The sequence below is a fragment of the Mus caroli genome, chromosome 3, assembly GCF_900094665.2.
Source record: "Mus caroli chromosome 3, CAROLI_EIJ_v1.1, whole genome shotgun sequence".
Taxonomy (NCBI): Eukaryota; Metazoa; Chordata; class Mammalia; order Rodentia; family Muridae; genus Mus; species Mus caroli.
Genome location: NC_034572.1, coordinates 31363888 through 31391428, shown reverse-complemented (window position 1 = coordinate 31391428; position 27541 = coordinate 31363888). Strand labels below are relative to the sequence as shown.

The following is a 27541-nucleotide window of genomic DNA, read 5'->3' as shown; positions in this document are numbered from 1 at the left end:
CTTTTATAGACATCTATTCTTTCCTGCAAGGCAACTTGGTAGTAGGAGAAAATTGTTTTGTTTTACTTTGTTTTGTTTTGAGTCACAGTTTCATTATATCTCAGGTTAACCTGAAGCTCGCTGTCATACAGGGTATGGGTAGCCCAGGATAGCTATAAACTCATGATAATCCCCCTGCCTCAGTCTCCCATAGACTGGGATTATAGACATGAGCCACTATTCCCAGAGAAGATTGTTTTTATTAACTGTGGCAGTTATTGAACTTTAATGTTTAATTTAATGCCAACCATTAAATTTCTTCAAATAGGATCATACTTTGTTTTTAAACATTTTTCTATGTTAGTACACTGTAGCTGTCTTCAGACACACACCAGAAGAGGGCGTCAGATCTTGTTACATGTGGTTGCTGGGATTTGAACTCAGGACCTCTGGGAGAGCAGTCAGTGCTCTTAACCGCTGAGCCATCTCTCCAGCCCCATACTTTAACTTTTTATTGTGGAGTGTGGTGGTTTGAATAAGCATGGCCCCAATTAGGTTCATATATTTGAGTTCTTAGCCAACCAGGGAGTGTAAAGATTTTGAAGGAGTGAAGGAGTGTGAAAAGATTAGGAGGTATAGCCTTGTTGGAGTAGGTGTGTCACTGGGGGTTCCTCATGCCAACAATAGATCCAGTCTCTTTGTCTCTCTCTGTGTCTCTCTGTCTCTCTGTGTCTCTCTGTCTCTGTGTGTGTGTGCGCGCGCGTGCGTGCATATCTGCCTACAGATCAGGCTGTAAAGCTCTTAGCTACTGCTCCTACCAGCACACCGCCATGCTCCCTGCCATGATAATAATGAACTAAGCCTCTGAAAGTGTAAAGAAGCCCCCAATTAAATGCTTTGTTTTATAAGAGTTGTCTTGGTCATAGTATCTCTTCACAGCAATAGAAGAGTGACTAAGACATGGGGTTAGCTGGCAGCAATGCACATAAATGTCGAGAGAGTTGCAAGGTAGGCAATCTAATGGCCTTTGTAAAGGTCATACCCTGATTGAAGAAGATGGTGACTGTCAGTTAATGTAACAAATGTTTTGTAGCTGTGATTAACTGGAATTCTGAGGTCCATGAACTATCCTGGATTACCTGTGAGCAAACAAGCCTCTTGTAGTTACAAGAGTCTTTAATAGAGGAAGGCAGGAAAAGGAAAGAGACTAGGCCATGGTTGTGATAGGAGCTGAGATCCAGAAAGAACTGTCCAGTCGGCTTTGGAAATGAAAATGGTTTCTAAACAGAAGGTTGCCTTATGAATATCTTTTAGAGCTCTGATCACCAGAGTTCTAAACTGTTATGTTGCTCAGAGCAACCCTTGAACCCTTGAATTTCTGGTAATTTGCTATAGTGATGTCTTAGCTTAGACCACTGTGATAATACGCCACGGGCTGGGTGGCTTATAAACAACAGAGATTTGTAACTCACAGTTCTAAAAGCTTGGATGCTCACAATCATTGCAAAGCCAACTTGATGTCCAGTAAGAACGTGTTTCCCAGCTTGCAGATGGTGTTCATCTTGATCCTCACACAGCAACAAGGTACAGGAGTTTGGAGGTCTCTTACAAGCACAGTATCCCACTCACTAAACCTCTTCTCTCATGTCCCAAACATCTTCTCAAGCCCACTTTCTCAAACCATCGAATGGGGGGAGGGGCCAGGATTTCAACACACAAGAATTGGCAGGTGGGGCAGGGGATGAGTAGTACAAATAGCTCACCTACAGCAAGAAGCAGAAAGTCTGTTGTCAGATAGCATAAAAGGTGTGTACTGAAAATGGAATTTCAGATAAATACATTATTTTGTTAGTGTGTATGTCCAAATGGTCCCAGATATTACAAAACATATGCTAAGTTGTTGGGAGCACAGCGTGAAGGTGTGAAGGTCTTTGTGTCCACAGTTCTCCAGGGAAAACCAGCAGTGTTGTGTAAACAGGGTTGTCCTCTCAAAGGAATAGATATGAAACCTGTTCTTCCATCCAACAAGCTGAGAACTGGAGATGATCTGTGGTGTCTATCTATTGAGCCAGGCCATAAGCTCCTACAGCCAGAACTGAAGGTGGCCAGGAATCTAAATGTCCTTTAGGGTCAGGGTCTCCCCCAAGCTCCCACAGCCAGGACCAGAGGTAGCTAACAGCCCAGAAGACATCCCTATCTGTATGACCACACTAGGCCAGAGCCTTCCCGTAGGCCCTTAAACTAGTACAGTCAGCCTCTTTCTAGAACCCATCTTCTTAGACGAAATGAGTTTCAATATAATTATGATTCCTTGTACACCAGAGATTGTATTATACCAGGAAACTTTTTTTTCCAGCTTATACTGTGTTTAAATTAGTTGGGAATAAACTACCTGAGACCAGACTTCCCAAAGTCTTGGTCCAGGTTGAAGAAGTCAATCTGACCCGATTTGCATTTCTACCTCCTTGCTGTTCACTTTCCTTCCTGCCATGACCACTGGAAGGGTCCCGGATACAAAGTTGAAATGTTTTATTTTATTTGAAATTCAAATGTTACTGAACTTTTCGTAATTTTTTTTTTTGCGAAATCCTGAACTAATATAATTTGCTTATAGATTAACTTCTGAATAAATTGTGAGAACTAGTTTTTGTTAAATAACCCCCAGATCCCATTCCAGAAGAAACTGAATTAGAAACTCCGAGAGTGAGACTTAGTGGTCTGACGGTCCCAGCCTTTATTTAACATATTGTAGTTATTCTAAATCTACCTATTCTAAATATTCTCATTGTTCTAGATCAGAACCTCTATTCTAAATTTCTTGGAAAAAAAAAAATACAGCCAGTCTCATGAAGCTCTCAGTGCCCGATCTGCTTTGGACAAAATTATGGCAGATGTAAGATCCTCTTCCTCTTCCCAGTGGGCGTTAGCTACTTACAGAATCCCAGAATTAGAAGGGATCAGAAAAGCACGATGAAATTCCCTCTGTGTGGTAGGCAGGGTAATCTAACAAGCACGATGAAATTCCCACTGTGTGGTAGGCAGGGTAAATCTAACAAGCAGGATGAAATTCCCTCTGTGTGGTAGGCAGGGTAAATCTAACAAGCAGGATGAAGTTCCCACTGTGTGGTAGGTGGGGTAATTATAAAAAGGAGGATGAAGTTCCTACTGTGTGTGGTAGGTAGGGTATCTATAAGAAAAAGAAATGCTTTTCTTAAAACATTTCCAATTCACTCTTCATTCATATTTTGTGACCTTCAGTTACAACTTCATCTTGAAGCATATTTAACATTGTGATTTTTTTTTAATGCTAAATGTTAAGAGCAATTTTAGGTCTTCACTGGTATGGTGGTTTTAATATGCTTGGCCCAGGGAGTAGCACTACTAGGAGATGTGGCCTTGGTAGAGGAAGTATGTCACTGTGGGGGTTGGCTTTGAGACCTTCCTCCTAGCTGCCTAGAAGCCAATTTTCTCCTGTTGGTCTTCGGATCAAGATATAGAACTCTAAGCTCCTCTGGCACCATGCCTGCCTGCACACTGCCATATCTTTGATGATAACGGACTGAACCTCTGAACCAGTAAGCCAGACCCAATTAAATGTTTTCCTTTTAAGAGTTGCCTTGGTCATGGTGTCTCTTCACAGCAATGGAACCCTAAGACACTGGAAATTACATTCTGTTTATTCCCTGCCACAGCCTTTCTTCACACTCAACATCTCCTCCAGTGCTGTATTACTTACAACAAACCAGCATTCATTACCTGTTTTATAAGTATGTACTTTACAAAACATAGAGAACTTGAGTAATTTTCCCATTTGAAAAGCTAGTATGTGCAGAACCAATATTTATAACCATATAGCATATTGCCAGCTCCATTCATAGCTATACCCCATTACAGGATATTTGATCACTGTGAACCCTGAGATTGTGTTGTTGTCTGGGAAAATCTGTTTCTAGTTGTGGAGTGGCTCAACCTTAGCACACACCTTTAATCCCTCTGGGTGGAATACAGACATGCCCTTAGTACACACCTTTAATATCAAACAATGAAAGTAAAGTTAGTTTATAGAAGGAAGCACCCATGTGTAAAAAGGATGTCTAATAGAGCGGCAGACAAAGTGACAAATCAGAGAAAGATTTGGCAGAATAGGATCTGCCCAAACTCTCATAAGAACAGAGAAGAAAGAGAAGCTACTTAAGAGAGAGCAGTGCAGGAGGAAGGAAGCAGTTTTATAGGGAGAATTTTACAGGGACAGGTTGACGAGAGAACAAGCTAGACTCAGGTGAAGACAGAATGAATCAGAGGATGAGAAGGAGCCAGAAGCTTAGATGGAATTGCCAAAGGTAGTTTGAGACCAAGCAGAGCAAGTCAGTCAGAGGCTGAGAAAGACATCAGATTGAATCAGTCAGCTTGGAGAGGAGTTTGAGCCAGAACAGCTGAGTTGAACCAGCCAGCCAGAGATCAGAAAGAACTAGAAAGGGCAAGCTTATTCAGCAGTAAGTCTCAGAGCCTGAAAACATTCTAGGCCTAGATTAGATTGTATAAAGGCCAGGAGCTAACAGGACTAGGCCTAGATTAGCAGATGGAGACAGCAAGCCTTGGAGAAAACAATTACATCAGGCAAATAAAAGTTAAATTTACATACCCCATCTTCCATCTTCCATGGGAACCCACTTTCAGCTAAGTGTGTTTTCCACGCCTTTACTATCAAACCAGGTTGCTTCCTATCTATACTGGCTGGTTTTATGTCAACTTGACACAAGCTAGAGTCACCAGAGAGGAGGAAGCCTCAATTAAGAAAATGCATAGACAAGATCCAGCTGCAGGCCAATCCCCTGTAGGGTATTTTCTTAATTGGTGATTTATGGTGGAGGTTCCAGACTGTTGGGGGTTGAGCCATCCCTAGAATGGTGGTTTTGGATTCCATAAGAAAGCAGGTTGAGTAAACCATGAGGAGCAAGCCAGTCAGCAGCACCCCTCCATGGCCTCTGTATCAGCTCCTGCATCCAGGTTCCTGACCTGATTTCCTTCAGCGATGGGTTATGATCTGGAAGTATGAGCCAAATAAATCCTTTCCTCCCTAACTTAATTTTGGTTAGGAAGGAAGCAAGAGTATCACATGGTCTCACAGCAATAGTAACCCTGACTAAGACACTATCTTCTAATGTGAAGACTTAAGCACCTCTCATTTGATTACTTTGCCATCTCACAGATAGAGAGAGAACCAACTGCTGTCATTAGGCTATTCAAACTCAATTCACATGCAGGGCTCCCTGGTGCAGAAACATGACAAGGTTTAATGTGGCCCAACGCATAGGCAAGGAAGAGCATAGCACAGGACCTTCACTATAAGAAACGGAAAGATTGATCTTCAAGCTCGGTGGACTCTTAAAAAGGTGTTACACAGTGGTGACGACTCCATTATATCTAACCTGTTGGGATGCTGAACTGATGTCATCCATCAACTGGTTGTACAAACTAGTGATGTAGCACTGACTTTGTTTCACCTCTTCTTAAAAGAAGCAGATGTGGGTTTAGAAGCTGCAGCTTCAGCATAAGTGGGACACCATCAGACAACTCGGACTTTTAGTGAATGTCAGTGGGTTGCCAAGGTCATAACATGGGATCGTGTAAGCCCCATCTGTCAGCAAGCAAAGCAGTGTTATATTGCAAGAGCATACCAGTGGCTTGTAGCCTCTAGAAGGGTCCCTGAGACTCCCACCTTTGAGTATCTAGGGCTACTATCATCTGTTTTTTCTGGAATAACTTTCTTCACCCTTCTGCGGATCCCTTCTCACTGTTGGCTGACCAGGTGACTTTCCCAAGGTCACACAGCTCTTTTAGTCAGAATTTTAATGCAGGCTCTCTGGCTTGCTTCTGGTCCATCTTCTGAAGCCCTCTCTCCTATGACTCTTGCTAATAAGGGTTTCCATTTCACAGATAAGTGTGTTTTACAAAAAGGGTGCCTGAGCCCATGGTATGGCCCAGGACACAATATGACAGCTTAAGAAATAACTGTGGAATGTTTGGCTTTGCAGAATTATATCCTTAGGAAGGAAAATAAAATACATGTTTTGTTATAACAAAATAATTATTTGTTTATAATAACTAACTAGTTGTTATATATTATGGTTTAAGGTTCCCTGTGTGTGTGTTACATCAGCTTTGCAAATTAAAAATTTTGTAAAACTAATTTGATTTTACTTGAATATTAGATTATCTGGCAAATTTGGCTTGGACTGAGCCCATGCTTGCTTCTCATCCAGTTCGAAGAGCAGGCAGACCATATTTTGGGGAACTTGTTTTAGGATATTCTCCAAACACAGTAAAAGGGCTCCCCCCCTCCCCTTTTAGTTTACAGTTTTGATGCTTCTGGATATTTGGGGACTTCTGTTTGCCTCCAGATAAAATATTATTTATATGCATAAGTAATGAGGTCATAAGACATTTTCTTCATAAGTTTAACTTTTTCTAAGAGGAACAAGATGATGGCACAGCCCCGAAGAACATTTAAATATACAACAATCAACTGGTACCCATTTGAAGCTATAACTCCATCAAACTGTGGGGATGTGCCAACACAAAATTAGAACATCTGTTAGCAAGAAAAGTTCCAACAGGAAAATGTAGGTAGGACATGAGTCATATGGTATGACATGCTCGCCCTGTAAATAAATCCTATTTAACTAAACCTATGTTTGGAAGGAGTTTTTTGTTTTTTATTTTTATATTTATTTATTTATTCGTGTAAAAGTGCTACATATTTAACCCACTGACCTCTAGTCCTCTTACATACTTGAGCATCTCAAGGTAATAGACTTTGGGAATGTAAGTCATCATCCTTGTAGAAGCCTTTGCTGCCACCCATGCTTTCTTTTCACAAGTAATTTGCAATCATTAAAAGCCAGCAAAGAATTAAGCCATGTGTGTTTTCCTTTCATTGTGTTGTTTTTGTTGTTAGTGGTGGTGGTGGTGGTGGTGTTCAGATGGTATGGTCTGACACCAAGGCTAGTATTAAAGGCTATAAAATATTAAAATGTGGAGCCCTCCCTTACCAATATTGTTGTTAGGAGGTCAGCCTTAAATTCCACAGTGCTGGCTGGTCAAACTAGCAGTTAACAGAGATAGCATTTTTAAAATGATGTTTTAGCTCCCACTGGGCATTCCAGCCAACAGCCTGAATCAGGAACCACTGGGAAAGGTCTGGCTTTGGTTCCAGAGCTGCGAATCACATCCCACACTCTCTTCTCCCTTCTCTTCTGCTTTCAGAGTATGGAAAGGTCTCAGCTGAGTCATGGAACAGCTACAAATGATGGAGGCACCCAGAGAGAAGCAAAGCCAGCTCTGTGATCCTGAGGCAACGCTAACAAGGTATGGTGCTCATATCAGGCTGTGTCCCTGTTGTGTCTGCAGCTCAGACTGAGCTTGCCTCTTGCTGTCAACGAATGAAAACCTGGTCTTTCTTACTTGGTTTTTCTGTCTCATGTGCCTTTGATGACATTTCCTCTCCTTTCTTCTAGGGGCATTGTAGTTTCTCTCACTTTTCCTTTACTCTTTGGCCATTTCTTTTCTGCATTCTTTGGGGATTTTCTTCTTCACAAAGTGACCAGGATGCAATAGCTCTTGACCTCTTAGCTGAACTCTGGATGCTTCCAGATGTCCCATGGGTATTTCTAGTTCTCTTTAGCCACGTGGACTTTGATATATTCTCCACAAACTCGTCATCCTTTGTGTCCCATCTGGTGAATGCCAACACCCTCAGAAGCCAGTTTTTATACTTTAATTTTCAGTTCCTCCCTCACCACACTCCCCTTTCCCTCATTAATCCCGAGTCCAGATGACTAGAGCCAGGCTGGTGACCTAAGACCTATAAATTGTTCAGAACTGAGACACTTCATATAATTTAAACCATCCTAAGCTATCTAACCATTCAAAATGTGTTTCACAAGCTCTTCTACACAAAGAGCTGTCTTGGGCATATTAGTTGATAAACAGGTTTCCCCAAAGGAACTCAACGCTGCTTTCCACAAGGAAGGGCATCAGGGCTCTCTGATCCTCCCTGTTCTAGAGACAGCTGCATCTTATGCAGTGCCTGTGCCAGCATCATCCCTTAGACACGATAGTGAAGGTTAGAGTGAACGGATTTAACCTGATTACCAGGGCTGCCTTCTCATCTGCAGTTGGCAGAGTGGAGACCGTTGCTCATCAATGACCCCTTTATTGACCTCAACTACATGGTCTACATGTTCCAGGATGACTCTCCCCATGGCAAGTTTAGTGGCAAAGTCAAGGCTGAGAATGGGAGTCTTGTCATCAATGGGAAGCCCATCACCATCTTCCAGGACAACTCTGGCTTTGTGGAAGGTACTCATGACCACAGTCCATGCCATCATTGTCACTCAGAAGACTATGGACGGCCCCTCTGGAAAGCTCTGTCATGATGGCCATGAGTTTACCCAGAACATCATTCTTGCATCCACTGATGCTGCCAAGGCTGTGGGCAAGGTCATCCCAGAGCTGAACGGGAAGCTCACTGGCATGGCATGATCTCCTACCCCCATTGTATCCATTGTGGATCTGACATGCCGCCTAGAGAAACCTTCCAAGTATGATGACATTAAGAAGATGGTGAAGCAGGCATCTGAGGGCCCAGTGAAGGGCATCCTAGGCTACACTGAGGACCAAGTTGTCTCCTGCGACTTCAGTAATAACTCCCACCCCTCTGCCTTTGATGCTGTGGCTGGCGTTGCTCTCAATGACAACTTTGTAGAGCTCATTTCCTGGCATGACACAGAGTTGCAGACCTCGTGGCCTACATGGTCCCCAATGGAGTAAGAAACCCTGGCCCACCCACTCCAGCGAGGACACTGAGAGCAAGAGAGAAGCCCTTGGTTGCTGAGGAGTCCCTGTCCCAACTCCGTCCCCAAGATCTCCCTCACAGTTTTCTATCCCAGACCCCCACATTAATGGGAGAGGTCTAAGGAGCCCTACTCTTTTTAATACCACCAATAAAGTCTGCTGCACCCACAAAAACAAACATAAAACAAAACAAAAAAGAAGTAGATCATGTGTATTCATTGCTGAAGTGGTTTTAAATGGGAACACTCAGGTTTTATCCTGAAAGAGACACATGCTAGTGTATTACCATTGTGTAAGCTAAATTCATTGCAGTAAGTACTGAGAAAACTGATACATAAAATTCAAACCAGTGAGTGAAAGCACTAGAGTGGTGAGATATCTTTGTTTTTGATATTTGTAAAGCAGCATAGTAAAAATCAGGAAGACACAAGATCTGCTTAGCAAGAATATAGCTGCTTGAAGGGAATATTTGGCTTATTATCTGAGTATACTCAACAGCCCTGGGAATTGCAGATGGGTGGCTTCCCTTTGTGGTTGCTTCTTGTGAGCTTATACATGCTTTGTGCGGAGGGAGGGTACATGTGTGTGTCTGTGTATGAGGATGTGAGTGTGTGTGTGTGTGTGTGTGTATGTGTAGATCAGAGGTCAACCTTGGGTGTTGCTTCTCACGAGTTGACAAGACTACGTGACCAGTGAGCTCTAGGGATCTGCTGTTCTTCACTGCCCCAGCAATGGAATCACTGTCAATGCCACCACACCTAGCTTTTAAGTAGGGACTGGAAGTTGAGCTCAGTCCTTTCACTTCTCGAGTCCCTACAGACCTGTTGTGACTGTAGACTTACAGCATTGGTTAGCAAGACTTGACTCTGTCCCAGCAAACTGATGGTTGGTGAGCTTACTTGCACTGTGGAGTCCTGAGCTTAGCCATATAGCCATGCACTCACACTTGGTGATACATGGTGGCTATTGAAGAGCCTCCAGGGAGTTCAGAAGCACACAGAGAGATGCTTTCTGGGGTCAAGCTCACCCCACTCTCTCTGTGGGTGTTGGGAAACAGCTGGAGAGAGTTCGGGCCATTAGCAGGAAGCAGGCTTGATGTCAGAACCCTTTTGGCAAGGAGCATTTGCTGGTCCCTGTATGAGGAGTGCCAAGATTTTTTTCTGAACTGCCAAGAACAAGTGTGGGTGGGTGGGAGAACAGAGGCAAAAAGAACACCACAACTCCATCTTTGACCATGAGTGGGAATAAACAGAGGATGCCCCCAGAGATGGGACACAATCGTTGATGGCTTTGGGAGGGAAGACATGACCCACAGTGGGTGCGTTACAGACAGGGAAGGCAAAAGAATGGCCAGACCATAGACGCTCAATGATAAAGTCCCCAAGAAGCCAAGAGCCTCCTCTCACTCTGAGCCAGCTGGGAGAGGGAGGCAGGGCTGCCACAGCATTGTCTACTAAGCAACTGGCCTCTGCAAGAGTGGGAGGTGCTCTTTGTGGCTGATCCAAAAATCTCACCGAGGACTATCGAGAGGTGTATAAAACTGAAGAGACCACACATTTTCCTGAGGACACCAGGGACCCAGCCCAGAGGGCTGATGTTCTCACCCTGTGCTTACTCAGGACAGCAGGAGCCCAGCATTCAGGAACTCAGTGGGACAGCTCTGCACAATGGCAGGGAATTCTTTGGAGACAGGAACGGCACCCTGAGTCCGTGAGTCCACTAGGAAAGACAAGACTGGCTGCTGTGAACCCCAAGACGAGACTTGCCCAGTGACAAGGAACCCCTGAGAACAGGCTCTCAGGACCATGAGGTTGAACTATGTCTTGCAACAAGGAGACACCAGCAAGTCTTTGCAAGCCTCCAGCTCTTTCTCAGTTTCATAGCTTCAGATCTGAGTGTTGCCTGAGGCCTCATGGGCTGTGCCCTCTGGGCAATCTACTCTGAACACACTATTAGACAACTTCCTCAGATGAAGGAGAAGCTCTGACTTTAAAGCAGGATGTGGGACACAGTGCTGCCAGCAGATGCCAGGATGCTCATGATACACACAGTGGAGCTCTGAAGGGTTTCCTCAACCAGATGTCAAAGGGGCTGGGGCTTTTGGGCTACTGTCTGGAGGAGTTGGAAATGGTGTGGCCATCAAGGTGAAAACATTTGAAGCTGAAAAGGTTTAGAACAGAAGGGAGAGGGCCCCTCCCATCCTCCAGCTTCCTGGGCCCCCACGTCCCCACTCTCAATCCACTAAGTGCTAGCATACTGAAGCAGAAAGACAGGAGCAGCCCAAACTGACAAACCCACCCTCATTCTACCAAGGCTCCTTGGTAGGATGGCTGAGAATCTCCTTTTTGGGAGCTAAGAAGAGAGATGAATAGAGTGGGCCATGGAGACAGTCTTCCATATGTCCTCAAATTTACAACCTTCCTGCCTCAGTCTCCCAAGTCCTGATATCCTAGGCGCAAATCACTACAACCAGTTGTATTTTTTAAAGTGATTTTATTCCTTCTCAGTGAAGACATAAACATCACACTGTTTGAAGCCTATCATTATTTGTTCAAAACTTCAATAAACTTCTATTTCTTCTTCTGTTTCAACTGCCATTACTCTTCCTATTTCCCCTTAGTGTTTTATCCTAATGCAATATACTTATGCTGAAAATATCTTACTAGTTAATCTTTTTTTAAAACCTTTTTTGTTTTGTTTTGTTTTGTTTTGTTTTTGTTTTGTTTTTCGAGACAGAGTTTCTCTGTATCGCCCTGGCGGACCTGAAACTCACTCTGTAGACCAGGCTGGCCTCGAACTCAGAAATTCACCTGCCTCTGCCTTCCAAGTGCTGGGATTAAAGGCGTGCGCCACCACCGCCTGGCTTTACTAGTTAATCTTATCACAGTTCATTATGATCATAGTCAGTGAACATAGCTACAAAACAATTTCTATTGTACTGACTTTCTGTTTCAAGCACTAGTAACCTACTTTTGATTGAAACGGCAGAAACTACAATCGTAATGAATAATCACGATGACCGCTAAACAGCACGGATAACACAGGAAACACGAAGCAAAGCTTCCGGGAAGTCTCAGATCCAAGAGCCTGCGCACCCGGACTCTGTCAAGCTCAGCCCACAGAAGGGGTGTGTAGCTGCATGACCCTGTTTATGCAAATCTGAAAAAAGAGGAAACTCCTTCGGCCAGGATAGTCAAGGAGGTGGGCGAACTGCGTTAGAATAGGCAGGCAGCCAGTGCTTAGTGAGGCTATCAACAAAGCCATGACCCAAAATAAAACTTTTATTCATAAACTTTCTTTTATTTGTAATGACCTGAGACTTCATAGGAGGAAAGATTGACTTATGCCTGGTCTGGTTTGCAGACAGGGCAACTGGGCAAAGAGAGAGTTGGAGCCCCCAGTTCTTAGGAATGAAGCCAAGGCTTCTAGTGCTCAGACAGGGAGTCACCACCTTCTAATGGGAAGTAGTGTCTAATGTTATATGCTTCTTGAAAATGCTTCATATTCTGGGGTGACAAAGTTCTCAAAGTTGTATCTACAGTAATAAATTTAAACAAATTTCATATTTCCATTAGTAACCTTCTAGTAAAAGTATTACCTGTACTAATAATTCACTTAAAACATACAATTGTTTTTACAATTACTTTTATATGCATTTCATAACTGGAGAGTACAGCCAGCATTGTTGCAAAACTTATCTCACAACTTAATTTCACATTATAAAAATAAATTGCAGTGTGAAAAGTAGCTTTAGATATACTGTCACTGTGAGTGAGCTAATTTTTACAAATATTTATTCATAGTGTTTTTATAGAATGGCAGACACAACAAACATTCTTTTACTAATATTCTGTTTGTGTTCAAGCTGAGTGTAGGTATTATTTTTCCATGGTAAAGCGAATTTGGGAAATTCATTAAAAATGCAGTTCATGGGTAAACCAGCTTTCTGATACTTCTGTGAAATGATTATTGTGTTATAAAAGGCAGATCACAGATTACCAACTACTTGGTAACAAATATTCTTTAAGTATTACTCACTGTTGCTAAAGAAATATATAAAATGAGATAAATTTATGCTCAAAATTAGCTGAAGACTAACTAATAGAATCCTTTTCCTTGGGGTGAAAAATGCAGGATTCTCACATCTTAAGCCCAGACAATACATTGGTATGTGCCTAAAGACCACAGGAACAAACTCACTGCCACTATGGTTATCTGTACAAGACCTGGATAAGAACATACCTATCTTCATTCCATCCCAGATTCCTTCCCTGGGGAGACATAAAGTATATCTATCCCTTCTTCATTTTTTCCCAAGGACAAACCAAAGAACAATTGCACCAAAGTTTGCCCCAGGTAACCAACTATTTGTTATAGAGGCCACTCGCCTATAATATGGGGGAAGGGTTGCCTGCCAGAGCGTAGGTGACCCCCCAAAGCAGCTCCACTGGAAAGTCTTTAATCAGCACTAATGATGGTTTCCCTCACAGCTGTCCCTCTTCTCCAACCTCCCCTAGTGTATAAACTCTTGTATCTACCAAGACACTGAAGGCATGTGTAATTAGAGAAGGGTTGCTGACAATGCCTCAGAGGAGCTGTGGGCTCCCAGGTAAGCAGCCAATATAACTCTGCTAACGCCTCTTCCTATGAGGGAATGTCAGTGGTCAGCGAACCTGATGGCAATGGATACTATGCAAGCAGGGACAGCTAGGGCCAAGGTCTACAGCTACAAGGGAGGGGCCCACGAAGCCCCATGCCTCCCAGAGGGACTAGAAGTTATAGATCACGGGAAAGGGGATGCCATTCTTCAGTGATGTCACTATTGACAAGTTGCCTGTGCTCCAGTAGAGAACCCCATATCCATTCTTGTACTGGTAACTCAGTGGGTCACACACAGAAAAAAAGACAGGAAAGTAGGAGGGGAAGAAGGGGTTGGGTGGGGGAGGGAGGGAGGGAGGGAAGGGGAATGGGTGAAACTGATAAAAATTTGTTATATAGACTATGAAACAAAAGCCAGGCATGGTGGCGCATGCCTTCTGATCCCAGCACTGGGGAAGCAGAGGCAGGCAGATCTCTGTGAGTTCAAGGTCAGTCTGGTTAACAAAGAGAGAGTTCCAGGACAGCCTGGGCTACACAAAGAAACCCTGTTTAAAAATAAATAAATAAATGAAATTATACATACATACATATATATATGTACATATACACATATATGTGTGTATATACATATATATATATATATATATATATATATATATATATATATGAAACAAAGAATGAAGAAGGGAGAAAAATAAAAGGCAGAAAACAAACCATCATAGAACCCCAAACAAACAACAAAACACCAGCAAGCGATACAGCTCACCACAGTCAGGATCTCGCTAACATGGCTGCCTTTCTCACACCCTTTCCAAGTAGCAAGTGCTTTGGGCTCGCTCAAGGAACTTGGAGAGGTCTGTGTCAACAACTGGGAGCCTCTGTGGGCAGAGTCCTTTCAATTTCAAAGAGAATCTGTTACCTCAGCAGCTGGTTCAGGCTGGTGCCCAGGTTTTCTATAAAACAAAACACAGGAGGGACACATTTCACCACAGAAGAAAGAGTTAAAAGAAAGGCAGGGCCTGCCCCTGAGTCCTTGATGATTTCCTCTGGGGAACCGCCCTGCTGTGCTCAGTCGTGCTTCCTGGTTTGCAGTGAAGTGGCTGGTTAGAAACAGTTCCTTACATTGTATAACTAGCTAAAGGCAAAGGGAATAATGTCTGGACTGCTGGAGAGTGCAGAAGTCTCTGTTGTGAGTCAAGATCCTTCCAAGAGCAAATTGCTCTCCAGGAAAAAAGGCACTTTGGGTTTTGAACCGTGCCTATCATTATAGCAGCTGGGGACAATTCACCCGGATAATCTCCCTCTTCCACCACCCCTGGTTTTGGCAGAAAGAACGTAAGCCGTTTGAGTCTTGGAACTAGAGGATGTGGAGATAATTGTGTGTATGTCCCTAATTTAGGGGGACAGAGACACAAAGAAGCTGCCACCATGCCCAGAGTTCAGGACTTGTGCCAGCAAAGACTGTCCAGAATGCTGGCCCCTTACATATGGTAGAGCTGAGATCCAAATACTCACAGAGATCACAATGTGCGAGGCAAAGATTTTAACTGGGCCAGGCCACCTGCTCTCTTAGGCACCAGGACTCAGCAAATGACCCCCAGCGGCCGCAGGGAGAACCTTTTATAGTTCTTTCATGACCTTTGCAAGTAAACAAAGCTTAATAGAAGCGGAATGTTTGTGATGAGCATTTATATAAACACACGTTACAAGTTTTTAAGTCGTTGTTGTCGGCTGTTTTCAAGCCTCAGTTTTCAAATCAAGTCGACCTGGCTCAATAATTTGTGGTCTGTTGGTTTGAAAAAACAGTCTGCACAATAGAAACATAAATCTCCTTTTACCTGAGAAATAGAAATACCGGAGACCCCGTTAACATTTAACCCATATTAAAGTCAATAGTAAAGGCAGAAATGGGGGAGTCGGCTTCTAACATTAAGCTTTTGCCACAGCATCTGAGAATCTAAGGGAATTCCGCAGGGGCGGGAGGGGGGTTGGGGGAAGGGGTATCACTTGGTAAATAACCAAGGTGTCAGCAAACAAAGCTGATGTCTGGCTGGTTTCCTCCTGCAGAAACCCTTCCAGCCGGCAAATACAGGAGAAAAGAGGGAAACGGGTGAGGTACGGCGGTGTTGGGCACTGAGTTATGAGGGGTGGCTGTGGTACAGCTTGGGTGGGCGGAGAAATTCTTGATGTATCGTGAAGTTCCAAGCCCGCAGCTCAGCCCTACAACCCATAGAGTGATTGATAATAAAGAGCACAGACGGCGGCGGAGCCGGCGCCCGGGGAGAAGGAACATGCACTTCTTTGGGGTACGGCAAAGTTTCCGTTTCATTATTGAGTGTAGTCCGACCAACAGATTTCAGATGGGGTGAAACCTACAGGGGCGTATTGGTAGTCAAGTACCTTTAGGTTTATCAGTACCCTGAACATTTTCTTTTTACATGCTCTCTGGGTCATAAAGGAAAGAATAGGACAGTCTCTTCGCTGTTGAATTTATCACCCATGGCTTCTGACCTTGTAAGGAAAGGGTTAGAGTCCATTTACACCTCTGAAACTGGACATCTTGTTTAGGGGTTGAGATTTCTTCCTCTAATGGCAGCACGTTCGATCAGAGTGTGCATAAATACAATTAAACTGTACCAGTTGAGCTCTCCAGAGGAAAAGATCCCGACAAGCTGTGTGTATATTTTCTTTGCTTGCTTTACACATTATTCCGCGTAGTTACAATTCAACTCCTGGATGTCTTTAAAATATTTTAGCATCATCTGACAGATAAGAAAAGTGATGGTTTCTGCAAAGTACTCTCAGAAATGCCAACTTTTAAGATGATATAATGTAGTTTTGTCCAAAATAGGACAAAAGCAAGCCTTAGGGACTGGTTGGATTGCTAGGCCAACAGTGCCACCAGGGCTACAGGCTCTGTCTGTTTGCTTTGCCATGCATTATCCAGTGAGTTTACCCTGGGGCTGTTTCTGGAGGATGCAGGCTGACTGCCAGCAGAAACTTGGATGCCATTCTCATTTGCTTATATATGGAGAGAGAGGAGAAAAAGAAAAAAAGAACAGGAAGGGAGAGAAGAAAGGAGAGAGGGTGGAACGGGAGAGGGATGGAGAGGGAAAAAGAGAGACAGAGAAAAAAATCCTTAAGTGTGTATTGTAGGATCACATTAACCTTCAGGGCAGAAACTCTCTTAGGCCTTTTTCTCTTCCCTCCTGTGGAGAACATCTGGACCACCTGCTGTGGAGGAAACCTCCCCACCCGCTGGCTTCTTGAGGTATCTTGGGAAGTGGCAGATAACTGGCCCTAGCCTCTTGCAGAAGGAGTCAACTCCTCCAGCACTTTGGGGGCCCTCCCAACCCAATGACAGTGAGCTCTGTAGTACTGATCAGTCCTTTGTGCCTCCAGCCCCTGGCCATGATTCTGTGGTATCTAGACTTCACTGTTTTGCATCTCTCCCCACTCAACAGCCTGTATGCCTACAGATGATGAGGTGCTGTTCAGCCTTCGGGAAGGCTTACTCATATATTTCCATTAGATTAAGTCAATGTAGGCCACAGGCTCTCTCTCTTGTGGACCAAAAATAAGAAATCATTCTATTCTCTGAGTGCATTTTTAGACCATTCAGGACCCACTTCTCAGTTTTATCCGTGCCATAAGGGAAGAGGGAGACTCCTGAATCGAGTCAGAATTCTGATTAAGAACACTGGGTCTCGGTGGTAACTGAAAGTGTCCAGGGGACCCAGCTGGCAGGGTAGAGTGCCCAAGATAACAGCACTTGAAATACCAGGGCACCTCACAGCACTGTGTCACGTAGAAAAGGATAGAGTGTTGGGGGCCAGGGCTGGGATCCAAGTCTGGCTGTCTCCGTGTTCACTGTGGATGTGTGAACAACAGCTTGGAGCACCAGATGTGCTGAGCGCTCAGGCTGCGGCTGAAAGAGTAGCCAGATCTGACAAGCTACTGACTCACCAAGGAGGCCTTGGGTTATAAAGGAAGGGCCCTTTCCCTTCACTTTCTTTTCCTCTTTGGGTAGCCCATTTTAGCCATGCTTGACCTGTGCTTACGCTCACGCAGCTCCCAGCATCATTAGCTCCTATAGAGTCTGTAGACCTTGTTGGTGTCAGCAGCTTCACCATTGTTAATTAAAACTGGGTTGAACAAAGATTTGTTGCTCAATAATGCTAAGATTCTTTCTTTTGCTCCATGACAGTATCAATCCAAGTCTCAGGTTAGCCACAGACATATTGACTCCAGTATTCCTAGCTAACTTACCAGAAAGACTCTAATGTAAAGAAATCCTGCTTGGTCATAATTGCACTCTGCCACTTAATGTGTATCTTCAGTAATGGATGGATTTGATACATCATCTGTTGTGTTTAAGGCATTCCATGCCAAGAAGAGAATCTCAACTTGTTTTTGCAGAAGTTTTCTACGTGATAAATTCTGGGATCATCCTACAGCCCTGGTGTCTTAGATAGGGTTTTACTGCTGTGAACAGACACCATGACCAAGGCAAGTCTTATATAAAAAACAACAATTAAATGGGGCTGGCTACAGATTCAGAGGTTCAGTCCATTATCATCAAGGTGGGAGAATGGCAACATCCAGGCAGGCATGGTGCAGCAGGAGCTAAGAATTCTATGTTTTCATCCAAAGGCTGCTAGTGGAAGACTGACTTCCAGGCAACTAGGGTGAGGATCTTATGCCCACACCCACAGTGACACACCTACTCCAACCAGGCCACACCTCCAAATGGTGCCACTCTCTGGTCCAAGAATATACAAACCATCACACCTGGGCTGCCTAGTTTTCTGTCAACCTGAGTCATCTGGGAAGAGGAAACCTCAGTTGGGAAGATGTCTTCATAAGGTGGGGCTATAGGCAGGCACGCCTGTAGGACATTTTGTTAATTAGTGGTTGATATGGGGAGGCCTTGCCTACTGTGGGTGGTGCCATCCCTAGGCTGGTGGCCTTGGGTTCTATAAGAAAGCAGGTTGAGTAAGTCATGATGAGCAAGCCAATAAGAAGCACCCCTTCATTGTCTCTACATCAGCTCCTGGCCTCTAGGTTCCTACCCTACATGAGTTTCTGTCCTGACTTCTTTCAATGATGGATTATGATGTGAAATATAAGTCAAATAAACTCCTTCCTCAGTAACTTGATTTTGGTTGGTTGGTTTGTTTTTATCATAGCAGTAGTAATCCTGACTAAGACAGACCCTTACAGAATCTCTTCCCAGGTATCCCTGCTTCTTTCCTGTCTTCCCTTCTCTCTCCCTCCTCATTGACATCCCTAGATGGTTATATGAGACCATCACAAGTAACTCATCACAGATGTCTTGAGTCCTGAAGAGTATCTCATTGTAAAAGCATTGCATAACCATCTCAGGATGGAGTGGAGAAGAGAAGGTATGAAGTATGGATATTGCTGTTGGGTTGATGTGTCAGCTGTTGGCTAGTTAACTTTGTACAACATCTTCAAGTAGAATGACTCACCTTTCTGCCCTCCCACAGACGAGGATATTCTCACAGCTTTTCCAATCCTCATCTGGCGTTTAACAAGCACGAATAAGGACAGTTTCAAGAGACTGTGTTTCAAGATTCCAGTTTGAATCACTTAAAAATGGACATGGTGCTGTATTGGTGAATGAACCAGAGGCAAGGAAAATGTGTGCATCACAGTCTTGTGGGCAGTATGGCTATAGGACTTATATTATTGGCCACGATGACTGGGGCTGCTTTCGGCCTTTACTGACTAGGACAGCATGTCCTGGGGCCTAGAGACATCCACAGAGTGTGGATTCCATCCCAGAACGTAATGAAGAGCTTTAAAAGCTACTTTAACTAATCAGAGCTATCTACAACAAACTCAGTTCTCATGGCCCACAGCACCTAGGAAAATGTGCAGAAGAATCCAGTCCTGTCAGTCACGATCACACCACCTCTCAAGATCAGAGCGTGGAGCAGAATGTTTCTTTTGTTTCTCTTGTTCATTTCAGACCAAACTGAGCCAGCTTTATAAAGGTTCTGGAAGCTTCCTGCTCCTTTGCCCCTGCCCCTGCCCCTGCCCCTGCCCTTCCCGGCCCCACTCCCCACTACAAAGCTGCCTCCATCCTGTAGCAGCCCCAACAGGTAAGCCTAGGGACTTAAATATGTCCACATTCTATTCTGGTGCCCTTCTAGTTCTGAAGTACAACCACAACAATAAGACAAATAAGCTCTGTGGACTCTTAGCTCTTTCTGTAAATGTCCATGGTGCTGGCTATGACATGAGATACTCTCTATGCCAGAGGAGAGGTAGGGAGGAACCAGGAAGCCGAATAGCTTTCAATGAAGCACCACAGATGTTATAGGCCGGACGTTGGAATCTGGAGCAGCATTCCTGTGGGGAGGAGACAAAAGGCTTGAAAATGCACAAATCCTGATGGAGGAGGTGGGGGACCAGTGGAAGTGTGTGTACCACTTTGTGGGTGATGGGATGGATTCCCCCATTCCTACCTGTGCAATACAAGGGCTCTTTTTAGCTGAGGAATGTTCATAGCTTTAATCTGTAGTGGGCTCCTCTACCTTTAGGAAAACTTAGGCATTCTTTCCGTGAATTTCCACTAATATGCAGACCTAGGAAGAGAAAGATTTGTTCCTTTGAGCCATCTAAATCTTGGAACCCAAAATTCAGATGATATAAAATGTTTTCACAACCTGAGAACATGGGATACATTAAATATGTTTCTTATGGTAACAAAGTTAGTTTAACTGCAAATTCTATTGAGAGTGGATTAAGTATTTATTAATATTTATAATTTTTTAAGTTACTGAGATAATGTGTAATCTAAGTAGTTACCTTTAGGAATCTGAGCCTGGCAACATAAAGCCTTTAACCTTCAGCCTCTTTCCAGACCATTCTTCAGGCTGATACTAGTTCACTTGACGTTTTGTCCTTTGAGTTTTGTTTTTTTCTCCTGAGGCAGGGTCTCACGCTGCCTTTGGATTACTGAGCCTCCTGTCTCCTCTCAAACTCTGGGGTCGCAAGTGTGCTCCAGTACATCCACCTCAACCCGGAAGATTTCCAGAAGAGGGTCAAGCCCTTTCATCCTGGCCTTGCAGGCTTCTGTTTTTTCTATTGCATTTGTTCATTCTGCCTCCAGGAGCTTCTCCTCCTACCCTACCTCATCCTGGGGACTCAAGCTCTTGGTGCAGACCCAGGGTCCCCTTAGCTCTTTCTGTCTACCCTCCTAGCTCATCTTCATGCCTTTGAGTCAGCTTCTGATCTGCAAAAGCACTTCTTCCCAGGGACCCCCAGTGGCCACAATGGGCTGGAATGAAAGTAAACAATTTTCACTATCCTTCCTGCCCCCCATTCTGGTCTCTCCAGAATCACTCTTAGTTCTCTTACCTGACCTCCACACGCTGGGACTCAGGCTCTTCATGAGAACCCCAGTCCCCACAGCTCTCTACCTCTGCCCTCTCAGCCACTCCTCCTAACCCAGCCCCATTCCTCTGTGTCACTTGCTGAGCAGCACAAGCAAGCACTCTGTTCCAGGGACCCCAGAGCCACCACACTTGCCTGGGTTTCCGAATAGGCAATGGTCAAAGAATAAAACAAGGCCAGATATTTATCCCAAGAAACACTGCAAATATTCCAGATTCCTAGATCCCAGCGCAAAAACACAAACGTGAACAGCCAAGACAATATGCCTCCTTAAGAACTCAGACACCCCATTTCAATAGGCCCAGAGAAAAGCAGTTTAGATGAAGCACAAGACAAGCATGTCAAAATAGCAACTATAAATATGTTCAAGGACTTTAAAGAATAAATGAAGAAATGCTTTAATGAAGACCATGAAAACACAAACAGAATGAGATAACAAAAACATTTTAAGACACAAAAGTAGAAACAGAATCATTAAAGAAAAGTCAAACTGAAGTAAAACTTGAAATAAAAAACTAAGAAGTTAAAAAAACAAATAAACGAACAAACGAAAACCAAAAAACCCTCAGAGATCAGCCTCACTAACTGACTAGAAGACATGGAAAGAAAAGCTCTCAGATGTTGAAGACAAGGGAAGGAATGGTTAACTCATTAAAGAAATGTAAAATATTAAAAAAGTCCAGGCACAAAACATCCAGGAAATCTGACACTATGAAAAAACCAAGTCGAGGCTGGAGAGGTGGCTCATCCGATGAGGGCATTGGCTGTTCTTCCACATGGCAGCTCACAACTGTCTGTAACTCCAAGATCTGACACCCTCACACTTGCAGGCAAAACCACCAATGCACATAAAATAAAAATAAATAAAATTTTAAAAAAGGAAAAAGAAAAGACCAAATCTAAGAATAATAGGATTAGAGGAAGGAGAAAAACACAGGTCAAAGGCACAGAAAATATTTTTCAACAAAATTGTAGAGGAAAACTTCGATTAACCTTAAGATGCCTACAAAGGTTCAAGAAGTATACAAAACACCAAATAGATTGGACTAAAAAAAGAAAGTCACCTTTGCACATAATAATCAAAACACTAAACATACAGAACAAAGAATGGCTGTTATGAGCTTCAAGGGGAAAAAGACCAAGTAACATATAAAGATAGATTTATTAGAATTACACCTGACTTCTCACTGGAAATGCTAAAAGCCAGAAGGGCTTGGATAGATACTCTACAGATCCTAAGAGACCACAGATGCCAACCCAGACTACTATACCCATCAAAACATTCAGTTATAGCAGATGAAGAAAACAAGATATTCCATGATAAAACCAAATTTAAGCAACATCTATCTACCAACGCAGCCCTATAGAAGATGCTAGAAGGCCAACTCCAATCTAAAGAGATTAACTGTATCCAAGGACACAGAGCAGGTGAGCAATCAGGTCATCAGGTCATTCTGGGCTTCAGGTTTCATCCTTGAAACCAGTGGATATCTAGCTAGTTCATGAGGTTTTTTTGGTTTTTTTGTTTTGTTTTGTTTTTGACTCAAACACCTTGTTGACTATAGTGCTTATCTTATGTGCAGTGTGTGAGCAATGCTTTCCTAGTCAGTCAGCATGCATATCTGTAAGCTGTCTTTAGCCACCTTACCTAGCTGCAGGAGGAGAACCCCTCGAGTACCAGTGGCAGCTTACAGAGTGGAAACAAGGCAGAGGTCCCCGTTTGGGAAGGGCCAGGAGTCAGGCTGCTGTGGAGGTGGGTAGCAGGGACCAGGTCCTGACCCTGAGATAGTTCTTGATCTCAGAACACCAGCGTGTAGACTTATGGACATCTCTAATCATTACCCCCAGTCTGTCCTTTCCCAAGTGTGAGTCTGGCATAGAAGATGTTTAGTCATGTTTCTAGAATGACTCTTCATGCCCATCTCTCTGCACTGTGTCAGAGTAGGGCAGAAACTATATCTGATACCCAGGTTTCCATAATAGCATGAGGAAACGGAAACTTAGCTTGGGGATTTGTTCTCTTGCCAAGATTACATAAAACAGAGAAATCTACCCAGAGGAACATGTGGTGCTTCCAGCTCTGGGATTTTTGGAAAGTCTGAACTCTTCAATGTGGAAAAGAATTTAGGTTCTACTCAATAGCCTTGTGAGAGTGGGTCGTTAGATAACACTAGCAATAGGCACTGGTCCTGATTGACCCATTTTCTGGAGGCAAACTCTCTGCCTTGTTTGAGTTTCTGTCCTGACTTCCATCATTGATGAACAGTGACATGGAAGTGTAAGCCAAATAAACCCCTTCTTCCCCAAGTTGCTTTTGGTCACAGTGTTTCATCACAGCAATAGAAACCCTAACAAAGACAATACCTTCACTGAGCAAGCATGGTTAGGGAGAATCAAGCAAGAGTATGTAGCAGACCCATCTGACAGCAGCAACAGACATACCACAAGTCCATTAATAATGGAGATGCATATAAAAATCAATGGGAGGATGAGGCTCGAGTAGTCATTTGTTGTTAACATTATTAATTTATTCAATATAATTTCTAATAATAGTTTATTTTAGCAATTTTCTTGAAACACTTAAGAATAATTCCTAGGAACCAACTCCATCATAGATAGCCCTGTCTACAAAGTAGATCTATATCTCTATATCTCTACGCCTCTGTATCTCTATATTCTATATAGTGTATATATTTATATATAGTACATATATAGTGCGTGTATATAGAAAGAGACAAAGGAAGAGAAAGAGAAATAGAGACAGAGGCAGAGAGATAGTGAGAAGAGCGAGATAGTGGTGGATTACAACTATCTATCATCTATCTATCTATCTATCTATCTATCTATCTATCTATCTATCTATCATCTATTTATCTATCTACTTACCTATCCATCTATAGACTGACTTTGTGCCCAGTCAGATGCTTGCAGCAAAGACATGTAAAAATTTAACAGTAGCCTGTAATAGCTGAGATCCTAAAAACAGAATATTGGTGCATGACATACATATAGAAAAACAAATTGTTAACATCCCAATCATTTGACTCTCATAGCAAATCCAAGGGAAAAGCAGGCAAAGGGAGCAGAGACTGGGAAGCTGTAAGCATTGCAGGTAGAGCTGAGACTAGAACTGAGTCCTGAGTCCTTCAGTTTACTCCCACCATCCTGTCTGTGTGACTTGTGGCATCACTGAAATGATGTCACTTACTGTGCTCAGGCCATTACTTAATCTGGGATGTGTTTGTCAGGCCTCATCCCACAATTTCAGTCTTGGCAGCTCTCGAATCTTTACACATAATGAGATAAAATTGGAGGTCTGGGAAGTAGCTTAGGTAAACTTTAGTGACAGCCAGACTTGAAGGCCTCCAGGAAGCTTTTCTCTGGAGTTCAAGCCCCCAGACCCTAGGGATGTGAACTGTTAGCCATTAGGGCGTTGCAGAAGTGATGGCTTGTGACTTCTGCAGCTAGTGGGCACAGGCCCTACAGCCTCTGCCTAACTCTGGCTGCTGCCTGATCTGTTCTGCCAGATGCTGGTGCCTATGGAGGCCTATGGAGAAGGCCATTTCAAAGGGACTGAGGCCTCCCACCATTAACCAACATTACTCCCACTGGGAGTCATCTGTCCTCACAGCTGAAGAACCTGGGCTGCAGAGCAGTCCTCAAACAACAGCAGCTATTCACCCAGATTTTAACACACACACACACACCACACACACACACACACACACACACACACACACACACCACTGCAGGGGTGGATGCTCAGGGTCAGCTTGGCCTAAAATTTGCTTTGTAGTCCCAGCTAACCTCAAAATCATGAGCCTCCTGCCTCAGTACCCAAGTGCTGGGACTGTGTGGTGTGTATCAGCACACCTGACTGAAAGTAACTTCAAAATATTCTTGACTCACAGATCCATGGAGAAATCAGCAACGTCCTTGCTGGTTTTAGTCACTGAGTTTGGGTAACTAGTTACAGAGTGTTACTGTGGGTATGAGGTGTCCTTCAAAAGTTGCAGGTGCCTAGGGAGTGTCCCCAGCCGGAAGTGGCAATTGCGAGATGCCTGAATCGTGAGGATGCAAACTTCATCGATGGATGAACGAATCCATAAATAAATTCAGGCCAGAGTGGGCCCTCAGAAAGTGGGGCGTGGTTGGAGATACTAAACCACTGAGGGTGTGGCTTTGAAGAATGCCTGTTGTCCCTCCCACTTCCGCTGTCTTCTCTTTGGCTGCCTGAGCCCAGCCGCCTGTCTTGAGCTTCTTGGATAGTGCAAGAGGTCTAAGAACAGTGGAGCCAGCTAACCAGGACCCAAACTCCTGCAGTGATGATCCCCAATCACCCTGCCCTCCTTAAAGCTGATTTCTCCCATGCCTTTTGTCACGTAAATGACAACTGACTGGGACACTCAGTAACAAAGAACCTTCTTTCTCACAGAGCTTCACCACGGAGGTGTGGGTAATTTCAAATACGGGGCTATTGGGGGTCTCACAAAACACCTGGAAGACTTTATGTCTCTCTTTTCTCCTCTCTTCTCTCTTTTCTCTCTCTCTCTCTCTCTCTCTCTCTCTCTCTCTCTCTCTCTCTCTCTCTCTCTCTCTCTCTCTCTCTCTCTCTCTCTCTCTCTCTCTCTCTCACACACACACACACACACACATTGAATTTCAAGTCAACAACAGAAAGCTTTTGTAAAATATCACATTCGAAATGTCGAAATGTCTTTGGCTGTTAGTGCTCTGTAAGGACCTATAGCACAGAGGAGGGTGTGGGGAAGCCTGTTAGTGCATGCCCTCTGCAATTCTAACAGGCAAGGCAGCTTGAAGTGGAACTGTGGATGCGTTGGTAGTTCACTTCACAGCTAGGAGCATCTCCCAACCCTTCAGACCGCACCTTCAGGCACCTTTTATTTTTCTGTGTCTCTTTTGGAAAAGTACAAGTGGCGCAAATTACGAAGAACCTTAATTAGGAAGGGAGGGGACAGAGGTTCCACTGGCTGTCCCCAGTGAGAGTCTTAAAGACACCTGCAGGCAATCAGCTGTCCACACCGGGGAACACTGGACCATTGCTCCTCGTCTCCACCCGCTGAAGTTAGCTCTCCAGAGCTAGCTCGCATCCCCACACAGAAGATCTGCGGCGCTCGCAGGTCCCGGGTCCGGCGCTCCTGGGGAGCCGCGGGGGCCGGGCGGACCACAGCGGAGCTGGGAACCCGGGGGCGAGCGTGCGGAGCCTTTCCAGGCGAAACGCAGCGCGAACCGCCCAGGCGGCGCCCAGCATGGAGTGGAAGCTGAATCTGCTGCTCTACCTCGCGCTCTTCTTCTTTCTGCTCTTCCTCCTGTTCCTCCTGCTCTTCGTGGTCATCAAGCAGCTGAAGAACTCGGTGGCCAATACGGCCGGGACCCTGCAACCCGGGCGCCTGTCCCTGCACCGGGAGCCGTGGGGTTTCAATAACGAGCAAGCTGTGTGACCCAGCTGGCAGGGTTTCAGTTCCACCGGGATTCAGGTACACCCCTCTAGAGCAGCGGCAAGGGGACACACTCTCTTCCTTCCGGGTCTCTGGACCGGCTATAGAGCAGAGGACCCCAGGGACACGAGTCTAGTCCTGGACCCGAGTTCTTCTAGAGTAACCCTGATTTCGAGAGAGAAGACTCGAGAAGAGAGGAGGATAGCTTTGGGGATGAGAACAGTATGCACACCTGAGAACTCTTCTTCCCAGACCAACTTCCCTGTATCTAAGGGTGGAAAACTCTATTAATCAGTCAACTTAGTTCAGCCACTTCCAACAAAATTATCTAAATACTGAAGAGTGCGAGCTTTGAGAGGTGGCCTCCTGGGGGTGGGAGATATCCTCCTATTCTTTATTGCTATTCGTAGTCTAGCCTGAGGTTTGTCAAAGGTGAGCTTAGACTCTGGGATAACAGAAGGCGAGTAGGAGAATGAGTCGCTGGAAAATGACCTTTGGATGTTGGCTTGGAGGGCAGACAAGGGGCTACTTTGTATAGTGTAGGAGAAGCAGAGGGAGCTGGTGTGAGGGGAGAGGCCTGTTTGTGGTTAGTATAGTAGACCTTTTGGGAAGGGCTGTCAGGAGTAAAAGTCACCTGTGCAAGGTGGGACAATGGTAGTTTGAGAGATCCTTTCGTCCATCAGATCCGATTGCTTTTCCTAGATCTATGTCATCGGGACCCAGCCTGGTACCCTTGACCGGTGACACCCAGGACCGAAACTCCTATCACAGCCTAGGAGCCCTGCAAAGCCGGGGAGTGGAGAAGATCTTGCAAAAGGTCTGCTGGGGCTCCTCCCTATGACTGTCTCAAGATCCAGGGTTTAGGAAGAGATGGGTCGGGATGCAAGAAATAGGTACCAGGAAATTAAGGGTTTTTCTCCTGCTCTGAACTGGAGGGCTTCCCCCAGAATCAAGAAGTCAAGGTGATTTCAGAACCTTTGCAAAAATGAACGAGGAGACCAGGGTTTGTGGGAATTAGAAAGAGAAGCCAGGGGCATTTGCAAATTTAATAGCCACCCTTCCCATCTTTTTTTGAAAACAGTAGAGGTGAGAATATCATTTGTTTTCAGTAGGGAGGGTTTAGAGTTAATTTTCTCAGGACAGGACAAACTGCTACAAGAAAACACTCATTTTACACACACACACACAGAGAGAGAGAGAGAGAGAGAGAGAGAGAGAGAGAG

At 44.3% G+C, this 27541-nt stretch overlaps 2 long non-coding RNA genes across 2 annotated transcripts in view; both read left to right on the top strand.

Annotated features, from left to right (window-relative positions):
• Positions 1-1403: 1403 nt before the first annotated feature.
• On the top strand, positions 1404-12091 carry LOC110290585. The gene is made up of 3 exons (XR_002377460.2): positions 1404-1563; positions 7246-7347; positions 11824-12091. It is a non-coding gene; the product is annotated as an uncharacterized LOC110290585 (long non-coding RNA).
• A 13715-nt stretch (positions 12092-25806) lies between these two features.
• The window catches only part of LOC110290622, a 5937-nt gene continuing 4202 nt past the window's right edge, over positions 25807-27541 (top strand). The window contains exon 1 of the long non-coding RNA XR_003836226.1: positions 25807-26357. This is a non-coding gene — a long non-coding RNA (uncharacterized LOC110290622). The remainder of the gene's footprint in view (positions 26358-27541) is intronic.